The sequence below is a fragment of the Electrophorus electricus genome, chromosome 7 (assembly GCF_041902795.1).
Source record: "Electrophorus electricus isolate QZ-2024a chromosome 7, ASM4190279v1, whole genome shotgun sequence".
In the NCBI taxonomy this organism is placed as follows: Eukaryota; Metazoa; Chordata; class Actinopteri; order Gymnotiformes; family Gymnotidae; genus Electrophorus; species Electrophorus electricus.
In genome coordinates, this window is record NC_137503.1 from 12975001 (window position 1) to 12995751 (window position 20751).

General features: G+C 38.7%; 1 protein-coding gene and 1 long non-coding RNA gene across 3 annotated transcripts in view; one reads left to right on the forward strand and one right to left on the reverse strand.

Moving 5' to 3' along the window:
- LOC145658784 (uncharacterized) overlaps positions 1-6590 on the reverse strand; it is an 11951-nt gene extending 5361 nt beyond the window's left edge. For both annotated transcript variants that reach the window (XR_014124653.1, XR_014124652.1), the window contains exon 1: positions 6427-6590. This is a non-coding gene — a long non-coding RNA (uncharacterized LOC145658784). The remainder of the gene's footprint in view (positions 1-6426) is intronic.
- A 4599-nt stretch (positions 6591-11189) lies between these two features.
- The window catches only part of cdh22 (cadherin 22), a 155266-nt gene continuing 145704 nt past the window's right edge, over positions 11190-20751 (forward strand). The window contains exon 1 of the mRNA XM_081717641.1: positions 11190-11297. The gene's annotated coding sequence lies outside the window, so the exon portion shown is untranslated. The remainder of the gene's footprint in view (positions 11298-20751) is intronic.

Below are 20751 nucleotides of genomic sequence, written 5' to 3' on the forward strand. Positions count from 1 at the left end.
TTAGCCCTGGATCAGCGGGTGACCTTCACACGCAGAGATAGGGAGCCGCCGTCACTCAGGGACACAGGGCCGTGGGCTTGAGCTCATGAAAAACAGCTTGAGACTTTGCCGACTCATTATAAAAGATTTGTGGCAGTTGCTGCAGTAAAGAGCTCTTAATTTTTTCCTCTTTGTATTGATTGTGCTGCAGTCATAGTAATTTTGCTGCTGAAATGATTATCGGCTGTCACGGTAGGGATTCGTTGTCTCAGTAAGTAAAATCAACAGTATAGCTATTTGGACAACTGTATACATAAAATGAGGAAGTAAAGAATGATTGGTCATAGATGGCCATGCTGGTTCTGACACAACATCATAGATTTTAATGTTCTTTAACTGTCTACAAGATATTGATGCACAGGGGTTTTGAATAAACATGGAAATGAGTCTGAGTCCATAAAGCACTTTTATCTGATTTTTTTTTTTTGCCCAAGAGTGGGGGTTCTGGTGACAAACTATAAACTAAACAATGGCTTGGGCAAGAGGAGATAACATTATTTTCTCAAACGAAAGAGTATTTGTTTGGGTAATTAATGTTCTTTTATCCAGGGGATTTCCTCATTGGAGGATTTCTAAATGGCTTAATGTTAATTCTGAGAAGAAAATTACCTAAAGACATGAAGTCTGCTGATATGGCAAAGTGAACAATGTATGACCTTTCCTGAATCTGGATCCTGAGGACTGGTGAGACTTTGACCCTGTGACAGAAGTATAAGTGTGAGCATTGTGCTCACATTCTTCACATATTAATGACCTTCTACAACTCAGAAACAAGCTAATTCAGTCATGTATGTCTTTTGATAGAATTTTGTGGTTCTAGTATATTGCCATCTTCACTCTTCATGTCTCCGACAATGAGGTTATATTTTCACTATAAAGATATATTGTTATTACATTATGTGATACAGCTTGGATGAGTTCTTATGCATTGGGCATTGGGTCGTGTCAAAAGCACTGATCAGTCTGTAGTGTGACATTTGTATAAGCACTTTTTCTGCTGTTCAGTTTTCTTTTTTACAGCTCTGTAATGTGTAAAATATATTGCGCCTTAGAGATTTTTAGAGAAAACAGTCTGCCTTCTGGTGAATTGTTTATGATGCAGTTTGTCCCGCTTGGCGTAAATCCGCACAAGGGAACAGGTCCGGCAGTCCTGATGGAGGCCTGCCGAGGTCTCTCAGTCCTGGGCCTGTCCGCAGGGAGAGAAAGGTCACAGGGACGTGGCTCAGGCAAAGCGAGTTACATCATCACCAGTGCTAGCTGGGCCATGAAAGGTTGCTTCTCAGTCCTTCATAACAGTATTATTGTACCCTGGCCTGACAGCAGATCTGTTGGCTTTTCCAATGCTGGAGCCTTTGTTTTGTCAGTCAGGAGGTCCAGGGCAGCAAGTGGCCCACTGACAGAGTGAAACAGAGCTTCTTGCTTTCCCCAGCTACTCCTTTGATATGAAAGGTAATCGCCACTTCACTGTGTGTTTGAAGCACACCATTCTACTTGGGCTGACCCTTGCTAGGACTGACACCCAGAATTCAAAGACTTCTGAAATACAGGTATATGAAATAGCAACAAAATGTATTAACATGCCTTTAATTTAACATATTTTCACAAGGCTAAGCAGATAGAACCTTTCAGATACCAAATGCCAGAAGCAGATGATGAGGTGAAAGTCTGAAATGGTGACTTTCAGTCCTGTCTGGTGAATAGAGGAACCTGGGATAGGTGAAGGAAACTTTGATCTCCAATTCAATTCCTCCTTTTGTTGTCATTTTCTTGTGAAGAGAAATGGATTTTATAGTAAGATTTACCTAAGCGACTAGCTCTCTCTTTTGAAGTACAGCTATACTGATGCTTTGTATAGTGTGTGTGTGTGTGTGTGTGTGTGTGTGTGTGTGTGTGTGTGAGAGAGAGTGAGTCACTATAGATTTTATGTATATGCCGGGGTCTTCGTCATATCTTAATAGAGACATATTTGCTCTTTTTTTTCTGCATGACTACAACTGGGAAAACAAGCCCTGGCTAAAATGTCAACCAGGAAAAAAACACACGAGATGAAGACAGCAATGCAGAAAGCCATGACCAGTCCTTCCTGTTTTCCTTCGCTGTGTAAGTATGGTTGCTTTATTGTCTATTATCAGCAAAGTTGAACTTTCAGTATCTGATTAGGCCCCATATGTATCCATTTCAAAATTTAAATAGCAGTATTACTATATTACTGTCATAATTGTTTTAAGGAGGAACACATAATCAAATCATCATCCAAAAAACCCAAAACAATGCGATGCATCTTCTATACATATTCTATTCTTTTAGTTCCACCTGCCATGGTGGACTTTTTTTCCACTATTCACACACAGCCCTAGAAGAGAAACAGGATCCAGGAAGTGTCAAACCTCTGTTGGCTGGGGATGAGCAGCGGTGATGAGCCCCGTTTAACAGTTGGCATATGATGAGGATAATGCATACTGCTTATCGCTAGATTGCCTTTTGCCCCCTGATATGGAGATGTGGATCAGTGTGTCTGAAGTGATGGCAGCTCTTTTGTCAAGGCACAGCTTCCCACATTGGACTAAATCACAGGGGGCAGAGGGAGCAACAGTAATGGAAGCAAAAAAGCAATGGTGAAATAAGACCCTGATTAAGATTGGTAATTTAAATACTACATCCTGTCAGGACATTATACAGCAGAATCGCAATGCATGATCCAGAAGAAGAAGAAGAAGAAGAAGAAGAAGTAGAAGAAAACCTTTCCTTTCCTTTTTCTTGTTCCTCATGTTTTGTTTTTTTTCCCCTTTTATTCATATTCATTGGTAGGTGCTCCTGCTGGATGATCATTTAAAGACAATGGAAGCTAAACATTTCTTTTACTCTCTTTGCATATGTCCACATAACAAGTATACACTTTAAAATGACCAGAAGATGGATAGATGTGAGCAGCAGCAGCAGAGAGAGAGAGAAACAGAGAGAGAAATCTTGTTTCAGGACTTGTTCCCTCACTGGAAAAAGACAGATGGGTAGAGGAAAGTGGCAGTGATTGTAATTTATTTTCTAATAATTTTTTCCACTCTTTTTGGAAAGCTGATCCAATTAATCTCTAGTAAGACAGAACAAGAGATGCTGCAGCTCAGACAAAGATTAGGCTTGTTTTACCTCTGATTATGGTAAACTGAAACATTTGTCTTCCCAACAAAGATTTTCTTTGTTTCTGTCTTTATCTTTCTCTGTCTCTTACAGTCCTTTCATGCTGATTAAATCTTAGGTGACAAAATCCTCAAAGACAAGATAAGGCTTTTATCCACTGATGAAAAATGTTTTGCAACAGCAGCTGTTTGTTTTTTTTTTTCATTGTACCATTAGTCTTTGTGTGGGGTAGCTTTCTCCAACACCACAGGGTAAAATATGGGTGTGTCAGTGCCCCATTGAGTTAAGTGCTTAATGAGTTGAAGCAAGCCAATATAGCCACACTGAGGTACACTGTGTAAAAATGACAATGTGTCCACTGCCTATTGTGCCTGGGTGGTGCACTTGTATCTTTATGCTACAGAACCTTCAAACAACCACAGGAATTATGATGCTTTCTCCATGAAAGCATCTCTGGGTGATTTTTGTGTGTTTAGGGAAAAACTAAATCACTGAGGGGTTATAAGGTCACTTGATGCTATCCTCAAGTATCCTAGTACTTTGGCTAGGCTTTGGCTGCATCTGACCAATAAAAGTACATTTTCCTGGGCAGTGGAGGATCAACATGCTGAGGCTGGAAGTATGAGCTTCATAGGACCAGGCTGAGTGCTTCCCCAAAATGGGTCCCGCCTCTGTGGGTGCTGTCTGCATGACCAAAGGCGGCCTGCCTTGGAACAGACCGCCTGCGACTCTTTAGCCCTGACCAGGGTGTGTGACTCTGAATATTGATTGTGGAAGAGCTCAGCTCAATGGGAACCAGCCAAACAGAACTACCAATTATGTCATTCATTATGTGCACAGCCTCATACGTCTAGCTCATTTGATAGCACGGGCCGAACTATGTTTCAAAGGCATTAAATATTGAAAAAGGCATTGCCTTTTGCAGAACTGCTTCTCTTCAGTGGCCTGCAAGCCCTCAAGCTAGGCTAGGCAAGTCTAGGGCAAGCTGCTTCTGAGCTTCTGCCCTGCATTAGTTCCGTGCTTGAAGCAGGAGTCTCCCAGGGTGCGCATGGTGCTCTTGGCTCGTCCCGGGCTCTTCCTTTGAAGCTGTGGTTTGTGTGACAGCTGGCAGTACTACACAGGGTGGCAGGCAGGAGTTTATGCTAAACACATTTCCAGTGTAAAATCACTTTGTAGTGTGTGCCTCAGCCTCCCTTGTGTCTGAGCATGTCGAGGACACAGCTCCGAAGGCGAGTTCCTTCGAGGCGTAAACTAAGTGATGCGGCACGCTATCTGCTTATGTCTCATAGCAGACGCGGAGGCATGGGTGATGGAAATACCAGAAGGCTTTTTGAAAGGGTATGTACTAACCTGTTATATAGCAGCAGGCAGTTTAGTAGTACAAGGTAAAGAAAAAAAGTCTGAAATATTCCTACACGTTCCTTGTAATAGAGTACAGACTGATTTGGTCAACTGCAAATATGAAGCAATTAAAAACATTCACTGTTAGAGGGACCTGACCAAGTCTCTAAATTTATGTTATCTTACTACATGCAGTATCTAAGGCAACTAGTATCAATAATATGATCTTTACAGTAATGTATCTTCATGCTTTCTCTGCTATGCACTGAAATCTATATTGTTCATGAGCCAACAATGTATGTATGCTAAGAAGCTTTATACAAAAAAAGATCAACATTCATCCTTTAATGTATCAACATCGGCATTTCTAAATGCAATATGTAAAAATTCCCTAAATTTGACCGTGTTGTATAAGTTCTATATAATCTTTATGGAAACTGACAAACACTGAACTGTGAAAATCCTGATTTTTATTTTATGTTTGGTTATTTTCCAGTTATGATAGACTTACTAGGAGATATAGTTAACGTGGTGTATTGGCATGCCATGCATATGATATCATGCATGTCGTGCTTAATAAACTCAAATTTCCCAAATTGGCATCATTATGTCATACTGTGCCACAAACCAATTACTAAAATGATTACAGGATTAGAGAACGTTTTATTAAACAAAATTAAAATTCAGCATTTCTAGAGATTATCTTCTATTACTATATTTTATACCAACAGTAATATTTAGCAATGTATGTTGTGTCATGATTTACATATAAATAAGTTATGTGTTTCTACTGAAATACCTTCTGAATGCCTGGTTTTAGTCAGTTCATTGTTTGGAGCCATTCAAATTGTAAAGTCAATCTTTTGAAATAATTTCTTGGTATCCCTTCTACTGAGAGCAAAAAGTCAAACTGATTTACATGATGGACAGTAGAAGTGTCAAAAGCTGTAGTTTTATGCTTTTAAAAATAAAGGTGCATAAGAACAATCTAGCAATGTGAAAGCTTTTAGGCAAGCCAAGCCATTTAGACAAAAAAAAAAAAAAAGACCTAACCTTGAAAGTCTGTAATCATCATAAATGCTTTGTGCCTTCACAAAAATTGCCTTGAAAATAAAATGCCTAATTACTTTGGCCGGTGTGTTGCTCTGAGACTCATTACCTATACAAGCGCATGGCACGTCATTGTACCTGGATGTGCTTACACAGAATCAACCACTGAGCCTAATAGTCTCTCTACCATGGAGCTGCTGGAAACCAGGATACAACAACACATTCAGCTACACTTCCAACCCTTGCCATAAACATGTCACTAATGGCTGTGCGACCCACGGGCACTTTCAGTACTGAAACCTGTTCTACAAAGGCTTGCCACCACTGCCTTATTTTGATCTGCAGACTTTAAATTGGAGAATTAAAGTGTGCTAGGTGAAAGGGAGTGAAACTTAATTGAACTGTTTCACCTCTTTAAATGGGGCTAGTTGGGGTTGACAGGGGTGAGGATTGACAAAGAGAAGGAGGTTGGGGTTAACAAAGAGAAGGAGACATGGAAGGCTTCATTAAAAGGCTCAACTCCTTTCGCAGATGCATTCTTTCTCCTCTGGAGAGGGTAAACAACTAAAACTACAGATGTTTATGTGTGGACATATTGCAAAAGGAACCAATATATTACAAAAAGGAACCAATTTCAGTGTAGAAGCTGATGCTTGTTTACCACTGCCATCATTTGCATACCACCAAGGTAAAACTAGAAGGTAGTTTTAAAGCATTTTTGATCTTCAGCATATATTTTAGTAGGAACTTATACTTATTACATAGCAGTCCTGAATATTGCGTTTCATATGGCTGCAGTGTCAGGGAAAAAGCAATACAACCGGAGTTCACAAGATTCAGGAAGTATGAATCAGACACTACCTGAGGAGCTGCTCTCTGTTCTGCATTCATCCCGGGACATGAGCCCTCTCCTACTCTCCCGCCATGGCTTGATAAGGTGGGAACGAGGACCTTAGGACCTCCGTGGGCTCCTCGTCGGGTGGGACAAGGTACGCAGCCATTCGGAAACATCAGAAGAAGTTCACAAGCCAGAGCAGTACACGTTCAGGCAGGATTAGCACGCTACTCCTAGCTCCATAGGGAAAAGAGGATTATGGTGCTACTGGAATCGGGTGGCGGTTTAAGCCTTCTAAGCAGCCCAAAGCTCAGGTCAGGGAGAAAAAGGGCCATCCTGAAAACCAGAGTGAGCAGTAGCGCAGAGGACGTGTCATTTGGACTTCCTTGTCTTTGAAACAGCATTATTTATTTCTTAAACTGAGGCTGTTATGCTGCAATGCAAAGTCTTTGAACTCCTGCAGCAAGCAAAGTTTTTAATGACTATTTCCTACAGGTCTACAGCGTTCAAGCAGGTTCATCCAAATTAAATGCAGTAAAATGGCATGGATATTCTCATGTCTCCAAGAAAGTCTGGCTGTTTTGGATAGATTCTCCAATGAAATCATAGCAAAAAGAAAGTATATAAAATTTAAACAGACACAGAACTTCCATTAAAGTCACTTTAAAACAATCACTTTGATGTTTTCTTTGGTAGTCTTTGTCTCCACCCTATTAAACTGAGATTTTGCTTCATGTCTTTACACTGAAGTCTCCATGCAGATTACCTTATAGGACTGCAAGCAGAACTTTGGTATAGGTAGGCTAGGTGGGCATTATCTTCACACTTTAGCTGAATCTGATCAGCCCGGACGACTGAAATGCTGAATCTATTTTATAATCAATTACTGATCAGTGGTTGAATAATGAACCAGTAGTGCAGACATTTACACTGATGAACTTCCAGTTTTGTTTGTTTTTGCATGAAATGTAATCATTGAACCTTTGGAATTGACTTCCCTTCTCAGGCTCACCAACCTGACTGTAAGACTCTATAGATCTGGGTGTGGGTGAAGTGTGAGCTACAGAGTTCATGTTTAGCAACAAAGTTAGGCTAGCCGAGCAGCACAAGGTTGGGACAAGGGATGAGGGATCTGACATGATCAAAGAGAGGATATTATGCTAAGAATGAGCTGTGCTGAAGAGTCTTGGAGAGAAAGAGAGAGAGTGAGTGTATGTGTCAGAGAGAGAGAGAAAGAGAGAAAGCAAGAGAGAGATATGATAATGTGCTATAATTTTGGTTGTTTTTTTTGTTTTTAATCAAAACAGCTTGAGTGACAAGCAGTTCTTCAGCTAAAAATGGTTAATTAGAGGAGTCCAGATGAAAGGGTTTGGTGTTTGGTGTAACAATAAATGTGGAATACATGTTAATATGATACAGTAGTATTTCCTTTTGAACAGTTCATGGAAATGCCATGGAAATGATTATTTGATGTGTCAGCTTGCACTGAACTTATGTTAAAGTAGCATCATGCTGTTGTTCACTTCATTTGAGGTTTTCCACTTTGATGCACTGCTTGCATATTTCAATAAGAGGTCAGGTAGGTGGAATCTCACAAATACCTACACCAAGCAGGAATCTCAAAAGAGTCCCTGCAGTTGAAGACCTTCTACCTCAGTTTAATACATTCACGCAATATGACAACACATCTTTTTTTCCACTCTCTCTGTTTCTTACTACAATCTCCCTTTGTAGCTCTCTCTCAAGCACACTGCTCACTGCAGTTTTTTGTCCAAACCCCAAGTGAATGTACTGGCCTGACAGCAGCAATCAGAGCCCATTGAGATGGCCATTGTCATGAAGTGCTGCATAGAGAAATCTATAAAAGGGTTTAATGTCACAGGCTTTTTGTGATTGCCACCAATTTTATCTCCATTTTTGCCAATCACAGCATCACTGGTGCTGAGTGAGTCTAACATATTCACATATACACACACACACACACACACAACAGATCTGGTAATGGCCACTCATCCTCAGGTGGACATTTCTTATCTGAGCTAATTGTATCTGCTTAGCAGTAATAATGTTCTATGTTCCTGATTTTATCCACTCAAGTTAGACAGACAGAAAGAACAAAAGGACTAAGTATAAGGAGGACATTTACTGTAAGATAAAATGTTCATGAAGTACTCCAAATTAGGTTAAGTGAGGATTAAGCAGGTTTAGTTAATGCAACATACTAAGGTCATCCCAAAGAACAATCAGCTTTGTGTGTGAGAGGTCGAGAGAAAACTGTCACACCCTTTCTGGTATTATGCTATGTACTTGCTTGGGATCAAAGCAATATATTGGCTGGCTTAAGCCTTGACAGAAAGGCAATAAGTGTGTTTTGCAAATGAATAAAGTGGAGTATGTGCTCATTTCAACAATCAGTGTGAGGAAATTAAACTAATGAAATGCCACCAAAGAAACCCCGGACATGACTTACCCTTTAGGAAGTATACGCTGAACTATCTATATGTGTAGGAAACTGATTATACTACACTTAGATGATAGGCTGAATTTTACCTTTAAAAGTAATGATTTGATTAAAAAAGCATTGTCTGGGTGTCTTTAGAGGTCCCTTCATTTCCACTACTGGTACAGTCCAAATCCTGCTTCGTTTTGCCATTGCTTGTAGTCAGACAAATCAGGATTTAAATCCACCTTTGCTGTTATAGTGAATCAGTGAGAGGAGTCTGAAATTGACTTTAAGGTAGCTGTTTGAGACTGCTAACCAGCTAATGTCAGGTGTAGAGCGTGTTAGTGGTTTGGCAAGATCCTAAAGTAGAACCTCTTCTGCATTCCGTGACTTGAGACCCTGGTGTTCAGAGTTTACTACCTTTCCTGTTCTAGAATGCTTGATTTAATTAATCAGTAAATTGTCAATTTATGGTGAATTCAGTTAGACATGTTAGAGCAGGGAAAATGTCAGACAGGGCAAAATTCAGAGTATACTGGGATTAAATTCAGGAACTACTTGTCTTCAAGTAATGGACAGGATGCAAGCCATGTCAAGTTTCTGATTTCACTCTGTTTGTGATCCATGAACTCACTTTTTTCAATTTCCTGTTCTAAGAGGTAGGATCATTATGCCAGCATTTTCCTATGTTTGAACCGAGTTCCTGTGTGGAAAAGAACATCTTATATAGGGTGTGTGATCTATAACTTTTATATATGTTTGCTCTTGTTCAAGCTGTTATATTAATAGAAGTAAAAAATATCTAATAAGAATGCAGGTTATAAGGCATCTCTTTGAATTTATCCTCTGCCTCAAATTCTTAGACAGTCCAAATTTCCGATCTATTCAGAAGTTATTTTGTAATGTCGCAATATGAGTGGTAATCAAAGGCACCACTGACCTTGATGAAACTCTTCATTTAGGAGGAATGTGCTAGATTTTTCCTGGCTCATTTAATGTGGTCTCTTCACACTTCCACATGAAACTTAACATATCATTGAAGATGCAGAACTACAAGTTAATCTTGGTTTCTATCTAAGGAATCTTGTTTCAGAGCTGGGCAGGCCTTTTTTAGCTGTTTTCTAGCAACATCTAATGTGACCTTTCTGTTCTTGAGAGTTACCAAGAACAGAAAAGCAATAGTCCTGTTATTGTTAAGAAGTGGTTTGCATCCCTCTGCATTTACATTCAAGAAGGAATCTCTTGATTGTAGACTGTTAAAATGATGTGTATACCTCATAACAGTGTTCTAAGCGGGTTCATGACTTGGCTAGATGTTGTGAAGGGGGGTTTCTTCACCTAGTAAAGAATTCTGTGATCATCCACTTTAGTCTCTTGTGGTCTTCTAGGTCTTTTGGTGTTTCTGAGCTTGCTAGTGCAATCCATCGTTTTAAGAATGTACCAAATTGTTGATCTGGGCATTCCTAAAGATTCTGCTATCTCCATGATAGGTTTGATTTGCTTTTTCAGCCTAACGCTGGCTTAGTTTATTTGTACTGACACCTGTTTGATGTGCATATTGAGAAATGTCATAAACAGCTAATAAAACAAATTAAACACTTGGAATCAAGGAGTGGTCTTTTTATCTCGTTAATGTGTCATGAAATGAATTCTTGCAAAGAAAAGCCATATATCAACCATTTGTCCTTTTTGTGTAATCAGTTATTTTAGTTTTTGATTTTGTAGATTGGTTTTTAATTTGTAAATTGCATTAAAATGCTAAATATGCTTTATTTAGACTTACCTTACTTCATTCATGTGGGCATTTAAAAATAAAATTTCCAAGAATGCTTTATATTATTGTTTTTATTTTGTGGAATGTGGAAAAACAGTAAATGGACATTTATGGTTTTTCATCACAAGGGCTCAGATAATGAGGGCCCAGGCCACACATGGCCATGAAGAAGCTTATCACTCAATGGTCCAATTACTTTTGTGCCTGTGAAAATGGTAGGACTACATAATGGCTGTCATTCATAAATGGTTAATGCAACATTTTTGTTAAACCCCTTAAATTAAAGCTGAAAATTTATACTTCAGTTGCATCATGATTGCTTTGTTTGAAATTCACTGTGATGGTGCGCAGATGCAATATTACATCACTGTACAAATATTTATTGACACAGCTGTACATTAAGTTAAAATAATTGTGATACATATGTTATTTAACTGAAACTTAGTCACTTTTTTTCTTTCTAATACAAAATCTGATGTTTTTGTATTAATAATTTGAGATAGCTAAACACAGGGGTCATGCACTGTAATGCATTTTCCCATCCTGCTTCTTCACTCCTCTTTAGACAGGCAGCACCTGGTACTGCAGATGGAAATACGCAGGATCCAATGCACACAACTCAACAATACCTTCCTGTAGGACCCCGTTGGCCAAATGGCTTTTCAGAACACAACCACAATGTAAGTGCCATTTACTTCAGCTTTACCACTTCAAGTCTTTAACTCAAGGAGGCAGTCTGGACGTCTTTAACAGAAGAAGCTAGTTTGCAAGCTTACAAACGTCTCATGGGGTCTTATGTGCCTCTGATATGAAAGCTGAAGGCAGCCACCCTACCCAGGACTCAAACCTAGGACTCAAACCCAGGACTGGGATAGGAGGTAAACATGAGTGCTGACCACCAGACCAAAGCGCCAGCTCTCTGGCATAGTCCTCCCCTTTGGAGAGTGATGGTCTACATCACAATGCCTTCACCACTGGAGAGCACCCCTACACATGGAGCTTTCCATGTCCCTCCACACACAACCACCCTTCCCATGTCCCTCATCGGGGGTCCTGACACTGTGCTTCACCATCCCCTCACAGCAGGGGTGGTTCATCAACCTGGGGCATGTTCCCAATGGTCTCACCACCATCCCACTTCTGACACCATGTGTAACAATACCCAAAGGCAGCAACCCTACCCAGGAATCAAACCCAGGACTGATAGGAGGTAAAAATGAGCTCTGACCACTGGACCAAAGAGCCAGCTTTGTGGTCCTCATCACAGCCTTCTTTGATGTAAAGAACTGAGGTGCAATCATCTTATGTTAGTTCATTTGAGCTGGTGTGAGCATTATTCAGAAAGTACGCAAGATGGGAGGCATTACGTTCCCTTTTTTCATCAAGTACAAGTTTGCTTCAAGCCCTTTCTGTATAAACATACAGTGGTGTGAAAAAGTGTTTGCCCCCTTCCTGATATCTTATTTTTTTTGCATGTTTGTCACACTTAAATGTTTCAGCTCAAACATTAGACAAAGATAACAAATAAACACAAAATGCAGTTTTTAAATGTTTTTTATTATTAATGGGGGAAAAAAAATCCAGACCTACATGGCCCTTAAACCTAATAACTGGTTGGGCCAGCCTTAGCAAGAACTGAAATGAAGCCTTTGCGATAACTGGCAATGGGTCTTTTACAGTACTGTGGAGGAATTTTGGCCCACTCGTCTTTGCAGAATTGTTGTAATTCAGCTACATTGGAGGGTTTTCGAGCATGAACCACCCTTTTAAGGTCATGCCACAGCATCTCAGTCAGATTCAGGTCAGGACTTTGACTAGGCCACTCCAAAGTCTTTATTTTGTTTTTCTTAAGCCATTCAGAGGTGGACTTGCTGGTGTGTTTTGGACCATTGTCCTGCTGCAGAACCCAAGTGTGCTTCAGGTTGAGGTCATGAACAGATGGCCAGGCATTCTCCTTCAGGATGTTTTGGTAGACAGCAGAATTCATGGGTCCATTTACCACAGCAAGTCTTCCAGGTCCTGAAGCAGCAAAACATCCCCAGACCATCCCACTACCACCACCATATTTTACTGTTGGTTTCATGTTCTTTTTCTGAAGTGCTGTGTTATTTTTACGCCAGATGTAATGAGACAGACACCTTCCAAAAAGTTCAACTTTTGTCTCGTCAGTCCACAGAGTATTTTCTCAAAAGTCTTGGGGATCATCAAGATGTTTTCTGGCAAAACCGAGACAAACCTGTCTCTTTCTTTTGGTGCAGTCATGAACACTGACCTTAATTGAGGCAAGTGAGGCCTGCAGTTCTCTGGATGTTGTTGTGGGGTCTTTTGTGACCTCTTGGATGAATCGTCGCTGCGCCATTTGGCTCTGACTGTTTTTGTCATTTGGCTCTCACTGTGGTTCACTGGAGTCCCAAAGCTTTAGAAACGGCTTTATAACCTTTTCCAGACTGATAGATCTCAATTACTTTGTATCTCATTTGTTCCTGAATTTGTCAGGCAGGTCCTATTTAAGTGATTTCTTGATTGAGAACAGGTGTGGCAGTAATCAGGCCTGGGTGTGGCTAGAGAAATTGAACTCAGCTTTCTGTGATAAACCACAGTTTATTTGTTTTAAGAGGGGACAATCCCTTTTTTCACACAGGGCCATGTAGGTTTGTTTTTTTTCCCCCCTCAATAATAAAAACCTTCTTTTAAAAACTGCATTTTGTGTTTACTTGTGTTATCTTTGTTTTATATTTAAATTTGTTTGATGATCTGAAACATTTTAGTGTTACGAACATGTAAAAAAATAAGATATCAAGAAGAGGGCAAACACTTTTTCACAGCACTGTTCTACAAACCTTTTTATATTTTTATTTGTCTCTTCACACATTCTTTTTCCTATAATTGTAATGCTGCCCGAGTGCCGCAAGCCAAGGAGCAGGACGCACAGACTCCCATGACGTGGACATACCTTTATGAACATAAAAGAAAAACGACAATGGCACTCACACATAACATAAACAGTGAACATGAATAATATGAACACCATGAACAATTTGAACTTAAACAATGACTGACAACCTGCACACTTTGACAGGGGTTTAAATACACAGAAAAAACACTAACCCAGTACAGATTACAAACAAACAAACAAGACCCCCCCCACTGCACATGGCGGGCCAAACCACGTGACTTACAAGAGGTGTGCGTTCCATAACAATAATACAATTTCTCACACTTGTTTTGTTAACAACAACACATTTTAGGAAAATGTATTATATAGGCATAATTTTGTGCAAGTTAATTTGAAAATCCACAGTGATAGCTGAGATGGTGGTGTTTTTTTTCCCCTTAGACTTAGAAGCAGGTTGACTTTATACAGCATGTCAGGGCCTATATCTTGAATTCTTGAGAGCAGTCTTAGTTTGCTCGGCTGTAGGTATGGCTTTGTCCAACATACAGGTCGGTTCTGATACAACAGATTTGTGAATGCATGAAGGAGCAGCTTGCTCGACAAGCCTTTTGTTCTTCATGTCATTGAAGTCACACAAAGAAGAAAGCTTGCACACAGCAGATGCTTGCTGAGCTATGCTTTCATCAGTCTGTGGTACTATAGATGTGACTTTATACCTCCTGCAGCCACAATGTTTGCTTTAGGTATGAAGGGAATTTTCAAGTTATCAACAACTGAAACATATGTAGTATCAGCATGAAGTGTAGATTATTCCTTGCGCATGTGCACCCATTGCACTAGAATGACATGCTTTTTTCTTGGCTATTGTCCACCTGTGCCATAAATAAAGAGAAGGTACATTTTAAGCATCTTCTGCTATGTTGGAAATCTAGTCATGGGTTCTCCAGGGCTAGACAGGAGTCCATTTTAGTAATTACATTTTGGTACATTTGCAAAAGACCTCCCAACTGTGTTGAAGCTTTTTTTTGATTCAACATGGACCACTTACTTTGCACATTTCTAGGTTTAGTTCTTGGTTTTAGTTCCTAACATCCAGGGGTTTCAAACTAAAGTAACCACTAAACTGGATAAGCACTCGGTTTTCGTTTCCTAAAGAAATTAATTCTCTCCTCTCTCAACATACTTCCATTAGAGCAAACCCAGAGTAGATCAGTAATGGGATCATGAAAATATATGCCTGTGATGTACGAAAGCTTGTGTAATTGGCATTAAATAGGCAATGGCTCTTAGTGGACTGCAGACAAATGAATCCAAGTCTTTAAAGATGGAGACCATTTGGTACTTGCAGGTCTGATGTGATGCAGGAGAAATGGTTGTGCAAGCACTGACAAAATGGTGAATAATGTTTGTTGTTCTGATCAATAGTCCCAGGTAGTTTTTGTGTTTGTTCCTTAGTAATTCTGAATACAAGAATGGTCCAGACAGCTCAGGTAGAAATGGATGGACTGGCAGACAGGAACTGCTTGATTTTTCAAATGTTTGATTTTTCTCTGTTATGAATCACTAATACTCTACTGCCCACACATTGCCCACACACACACTCTCTCTCTCTTGTGCGTGCACACACACACACACACACACACACACACACACACACACACACACACACACACACACAGTTACTCTGTTTCATTTAGAGTAACTCCAGCTCATCTGAGACAAATCTAGTAGTCTTTTATGATTTCAAACATTATGATTTCATTTCATTTTAAATTGTGAGATTTTGGTCCACAAATCTATTACTAACCAGAATGTGCAATTCTTTAATGTTTGATCTGACTTCACTATACTTAAAAAAACCCCATTTTTTTTTACCAGAGTATGTTGCCCCATAACCAGCTTGCTAACTTCACAGATACATTTGACATCTAGCATATCTCATGCTTTCAAAGGCAGTGCTTTCACATCACTTTGAGGCTGCTTTACTTTTTAAATGCTTGACAAATTTTATAGAGCACTCCTTGTTCTCTGATCCATATGTGCGATAATATCAATCCATTAAGTGCCTTCCATTTTAGGCATGTGCCACATTTATAATCTTGCTAGTGCCTTGGGAGAAGTAAATAAGCTCACTGTGGTTTTAGCATGCAGCTTGCAGCCGCTGCCTGAGGTGTGTTCACCATGCCTGCTTAACCAATCAGTTCCACCTAGCAGATAAGGGGGCTGGTGTAAGTGCAGTGAATAAGGTACGTACTCAGAGAAATTTATTATTCATTGATAACCCCCTCCCCGCCTCTTAGAGTTGTTCCCTTCTCATACCACAATATGAAAATAAAGATGAGTTCTGCACCACAAAAGTCTTGTCTGTGCTCTTTGTCACTTCAGGAGGCCAACTCAGCCCTGTTGTCTGCATCTAATGCTTGAACACAAAGGTTGTGATGCCTGTCTATTATTTCTCAGTCACACAGTCATCCAGTCTGAGGTCAGGGCAAGGTTGCTGCGACAAATGTTGCCATAAATAAGGCAGGGGAATGAGGTGAGTGGATGCATATGATGTCAGGCATTATAAATCGCCCAATCTGGGTTGATTAAGACTGCCTGTGTGCTGTAACTTCCAGGCTCAACCATCTGTTCACAGTTGAAGACATTTAGAGGCTTTATGGGATTGAAATAATAGGTGCTACTGAGATTTCAGACTTTAGATTCATGCGTGTGTATGTATGTATGTGTTTATATATATATATATATATATATATATATATATATATATATATATATATATATATATATAACTAATTTTAAAACAATATAGTTTTTCTCCTTTAAATTTTCTTTTCTCCTTTTTCCTCTCTCCTGTTGCCTTTTGAAGAGAATGTTCTAATAAGCATTTCAATTTCTGGATCTTCAAGTCAGAATACAAAAGATCTTAAATGAGGTTTTGCCAGTTCAAGTTCCAAAGGGAGACATGCCATAAAATGTCTTTTGACACTGTCATGACTGTCAGAGAGAAATCCGAGGGGAAAAAAATACATTTCAGCTACATTATGTTCACAATACGAACATCTTCATGTCTTTGGCAAAGATGTGACAGGAGACACATTTTTAGCTGTAAATGATTTATTGTGATTTGTATAAAAATCTATAGAATGCATTGCTTAGATAGACTACATTTGTTATAATTATTGACAAACTCATGTATGGATTTCAATAATTAAATCCTCTCTCTCTGCTTGGTGGGCATTGTTTAAAGTACACCAAATCTTTCTGAAAGGAAAGTGTGCATGGCCATTCAGGGGTGAGAAATTTAAAATGTAAAACATTAAGGAACCATCTGTCATGGCACACTCACCAATACCGCCTTGTTCCCTGACATGACATGGGCTCTTTCTGTGTGGTAAAGCTGAGAACTACTTAAGAGCTTATAAGAGCAATGGTGCACATTAGGTACCAGCTGACAATTATAGAATAAGATTGGATTATGACCCATGACCACTGAAAAACTCACACGCACACACACACACACAGACACACGCACACACACACACACACACACACACACACACACACACACACACACACACACACACGACTTATTATGCGGACTATTTAAAAGGGTTGCATTATTTTTTAAATATTTAAACTGATTCATAAAATGCTGTTATACTTATAAACCATGTTGGTCAATGAAAAGTTTTATCCCACCTAAGATTTCAGAACAGAATTTGTAATTATTTGAGTTGTATAGTTCATGTGGTTTCAAAAATTGCCCCTTAAACACTTTAAATGGTGAACCAGCCTATTTGCTTGTTTACTGATGTGCATTGTGCTCCAGTCTTGGTAAAAATATTTAATCCAGCTAGTTATGTTTTTTTCTCATTTGATTACTTGCTTTTTCTATAGGTGAACACTTTGCATAAAACCTGGCAAATGAAGTGGCAGCACTGTCTGAGCATGGCATAGCTATGAGCAGTGAGTCAGTGGTTGTGCTGATTACCCACAGTGGAACATACCAAGGCAGAAGAGTGGATAGATGAGTCTGAAAGGAAAAGGCACGTGTCTAGGTCCTGTATCCAGCTGTGGTGAAAGCTTGCTGCCAACTCATGGAATTAACCCCCTCACTGGACTGGCAAAAATTCATCTTACTTAAAGAGATTACCCTCATATCCTGTCTCGTTTATGGACACAGCTATAACTGAGACACATGGTGTGGCAAACAATGCAAAAAAGTGAACACATGAGCTTATATGCATTTAAATCATAAAATGCAAATACACAGATCTTCTGCTAGGCTCATGATAACTGGGGCTAAAGCAGCGCATGGTTTAATGTAAGAAGGGGTTTGTTGTTAGCACTGGGACATTGACAGTCATGACCTAAGACAAGAGCATACATTGGAAAGATTTCATCATGCACTATTAGGTGGGACAGCTATCATTTTGTTTACAAAGTTCATTTTCAGTTGTTTGTGATACTGTGGTATATTAAAGAGTGGGGTAATGCTTTCGAATAATGACACAAAGCATTCATGAATGGCACAGACATATTGCAATAGTGATAGTTGCAATTTTTATATTGAAGGATTCAATAAATATCTTCAAAAAGGTGTACTGTCATGTAATAGATTAATAACCCCCAGATTTAGCCTTGATTCTATATATTCTTCCTGAAATGCTCATGAATATTTTAAAATGTACATCCAATCTTTTAAGTGAATAAATCAAACCCTGAGAATGGATTCTTCAAAAGATATCTAGATTACATTTATTATGTTGCCCAGGTGCTCAGTTTCATGAAGCATTTATGAATTATATTTCCCTGCAAATTAATGACATTTTCCTTGGGTTTATACACCAGGTTAGAAATATAAAAAGATATTTGATTTAATTGTTATGATTATACCCACATGGCTCAAAGATATGCCTGGTTGACAGAAATACTCATAAAATCACGACAGATCTTACCTTGTGTCTTAATTGTCATGGAAGAGGTTTGTGCACTGGGTATTTGTTGACATTTGGGTTGAAACTAAATAAGGAAGTGAACTAGCTAACTAGACATTTTAAACTTTCTAAACTCCAGATATTACTCAGAAAAAAGAAGAAAGCAAAAGGAAAAGGAAAGAGATTAGTGTATGGAGGATTAGTGCTCCACAAGATATTCGTTATATTGTTGTTTCCAGTGCAGACTAAATAGTGGGGTATGTTGACTTAGCTAGCTATTTAGCTATATTTAGCTAGTCTGAACAATATAAATGGTCTCTTACATAAGATAAAATGTTGAATTTGCTAGTCTACTGCGTGCCGGCTTGGAATCTTTTGCCAGTCTATGTATTATGAAACAGCACTGAGCTTGTGACAAGTTAACGCTAGCTGGCTCTTCTCTCCCATCCTTAGTGCCCTTAGCGTCGGATATGGAGAATTTTATATTTGTCACCATAAAACACCTTAAATGACAACCTGAAATAATTAATGTGCATTATGCAAATGTCTAACATTAACAAATATTATAAATATTTTATAAAACTAACATATTTAATAATATGTCAGGGAGAGGTGATACATTTTCTGGTGCATGTAACCCAGTGAGACTCACCCTGGGTTTTTGTGTGAAGTGCAGTAATAACTTGAAAAGCATTATTTAACTGACCAGTTGTCACAAGAGCTTTAAAATATTAATTTGATCTTTATGTACTGATTTATGTGCTGACAACATGCTTGGAGTCTCAGTCATTACCTGCAAAATACGGATGTATGTTTGAAATTATTAATATATTATGGAGTACACACTAAGCATCAATGGGTGTGTGTTTAATCCATTGTATTACAGCATTATTATACATTAATTAAGATATTTATATTTCTGCTTGACTATGTAATTATATGACAGTGTTATTGTTACATTCATGAATGCGTTGTACATGTACCTATTCTACAGCAGGTACCAGGGACTGCTGTACGCACCATTCAGTAACATGTTTACTGAAATATGTGTTTTAAAAAGCAGCAGGTAAACCATGTTTTGTGTGGCACATAAAATTATTCACGACAATAAACTGCTATCCCCAGTCTTTATGTTTAATTAAAATATCTTTGTTACATGAAAACATGGACAGCACTCATATAATTTATTATATGATTATTGATGGTCTCCCAGAAAAATTACATGCTGAAGAAGCTGAAGCTGTTTGCTTGAATGTGTTTGTGCTTTTTCTGTGAGACTAATAAATAAACACCATTGCTGTGTGTATATATACTTTTGGATTGAGCACATTACACCCTTTGACATAGATGTTAGCCTCTTCATTATACATTGATAATTAAACCAACTTCATGACAACAAGCTCTATTCACTTGTAATTAATTTGTAAAAAACTATGAAATTATATGAATCATATGAAATTATGAACTTGCAGTGCTAAAAAAACAGTAATCAGTTATCAATAACAGTTATCATTTATTGCAGTGATATTCTCCTGTTTGTTGTGACAGGCATAAAATGTTCTATGTAGCCATCATGCAGTTTCATTGCTGACCTGTCATTCACATAGTTATGGATTATGATAAGGAATGCCCATAACAAGTCTTGGAAAAAGCCCAAAAAAAGATACAGCGAGAGATACTGGAAGTGGCAGTTTAGTCACAGAAACAATGAGTGATATATACAAATTTTTTTTTCCTTATAGTCTCAAACATAATGTTTGCTTTAATGGAAGCAGGTCTGGAGAGATAGGAAAGAAGGACAGAAAGAGACAGTTGAAATGTGGGTGACAAATGAATACATTTTCAATGGTAAGACATAATACAGTTACACAATAGCATGTAGAGGACAATATGTGCATCAGCAGCAGACATCAGTTAACTGACTTAATATCATGTTTTATAACTAAGAATGAAAATCAAATTTAGCTGGGCTCAGGCTCAGTTTTGTCTATTTGTTTTTGGTTTTAATCCATAGAATGTATTTTTGTGGGTATTGTATGGTATGGTGTGGTGTGGTGTAGTGTGGTATGGCAGGGCCTGGTATGTTGTGGCACAGTAATGTACTTAAAATCCAACAATACATGAGTGCTATTGGGAGAATCAAATTTCTGTAGCTGACCAAGTCTTTTTTTTCTGATTTTTTAGCTCTTCAGATCAGCACAAGATATTGAGCATGCCATAGTGGAATAGCAAGTCAGCAAAACCTTGTGTTAAAGCAGTTTCATAACTATAGCAGAGAAGTACAGTATATTCAGTTAA